This window comes from Nicotiana attenuata, unplaced genomic scaffold, assembly GCF_001879085.1.
Source record: "Nicotiana attenuata strain UT unplaced genomic scaffold, NIATTr2, whole genome shotgun sequence".
Lineage (NCBI taxonomy): Eukaryota > Viridiplantae > Streptophyta > Magnoliopsida > Solanales > Solanaceae > Nicotiana > Nicotiana attenuata.
Window position 1 is genome coordinate 16,805 of NW_017678608.1, and position 1,886 is coordinate 18,690.

Genomic DNA, 1,886 nt, shown 5'->3' on the forward strand with positions numbered 1-1,886 from the left:
ATTTATAGGAGGTGACCTGGTGAGACTTCTCCTAGATTTTCTTTCTCATGTGAACATTATTAGGTAACTGGATCCATAAAAAACCTTTCTTTCTAGATTAAACGTAATCAAACTTTCTCAAAGTCATAATTCAGACAAATATGTTCACTCTGAGCTGTTTTTTCTCCACATTTGTTATTTCTTTCGTCAATAATTTGGTCCTCTTTCATTCTCAGCTTCATTATTTTCTGTTCACGTTCATCATCATTTTCTTTCAGCTGTATCTTCTTCAGCTTGCTCCTTATTCTTCCTCCTTTTCTTGGTCGCTTTGTCTTTCTGTCGACCCTGTTGTTATCTGTATTGTCATCTTCTTCCAGTGTTTGGTATTCAAACAACTATCTCAGTTAAATTAATTTACAGTTTTATTGGTCTTGCAATGGTCTGTTATGTTATACTTGTTTGTAAAGGAGATTTGAAGTTCTGAAGCTCAGTGCAATTGTGCTGGACTTTAGTTGGGGGCTCTTTAACCTATCTCTCATCTTCAACTGCCTTGTGCTCATTTCTTTTTATTTAATTCTGAAAACTTTTTTCTTTTTGGCGGTTTTGTACTTCTAGCCCTCTGTTCTGATTTTGCTGAATGTTCTGTAGAGCTTTTTACCCTCCGGGGTAGGAGTAAGGTCTGCGTACACTCTTACCCTTCCCAGTCCCCACTTTATGGGATCCTACTGGGTTGTTGTTTTGTCTGTTTAGAGCTTTTCATCGTTCTTCGTTCATATATTCTAGGGTATCACTCTGATTTTGTTGGATGTTCTTCCTGATTTATCTTACTTTGGTTCAGTTGAATGGGAAATCGTATTTAGTCTCATTTCTGTATGGAAGAGTAACTAAGGTGGCAAATATAAACAATAGATGCACAATATTATTGCTTTCTCTATTTTGCTGTCTTACTGGCTTTTGGATTTTTTACCGCGCTTATGATTAACCGTAGCCATTTGGTAATGTTTTCAATTGCGTTTGGAATCGAACCAAGAAGTGTTGTATCTCTTTCTCTTTTCTTTTTGTCAAAGTTTTCCACATTAGCAATGGCATGGAATATTGTATCCTAAATCCTTATTATCGGTCTTACTGTTTTCTAAATGCGAGACAGAATGTGTATTGGTTCAATTCTTCCCTCTGTAGAAATGTTATGGAGTTGGTGATTTTGGTGTGCGTTAGTGCGGAAAATCAGTAGGGAGTTACGTGGATTCATAAAGGTGCCAGATAAAAAGCGTGTGCAATGCTAATGGATAAGATAAAAGACAACAGGAAGAAGCAGAAGAGAAGCTCTTCAGTTTTTAAGGTTATAACTGTGTCGCCAGCGACGCCAACCAAAGATGCCATATATATTTGGAAAGTTTCAAATTTCATGAATTTTTTCCAAAGTCAAATTGCCACATTGCAAACTCCCACGAAACATTCTTGGAAGTTGAAAACTTGTAATGCTAAATGTCCAAACTTCAGAAAAAGGTTTTGGAGTTTTTTCCTGTATTTTAATGTAGGCTTATTTTTCGAATTTTATTTCACATTAAAAAATAATTATTTCTCAATCTACAGTTCAAGTAACTAATAAATATCCCACAAGAGCTCCAAAAATGACTATCCACCAATCTTTTTCTTACCGTATTAATCACCCACGCAGATACGGGACACTTGATTCATTCAAATTATGATCTAAGTTATTTGGATATCTGTAAATAACTTTTAAATTTAAACCTTCTACATAAATATATGATAATCATTGAAATTAATAATGAAATAGCACGGCATAAAAAGAATTTGACTTTTTTTCTTCTTTCATATTCTTTCTGTTGGCTTATCAAATTAACCTACAATAGGTGTTCACGCGAAACTGGCTTAAGTTAAAAAAT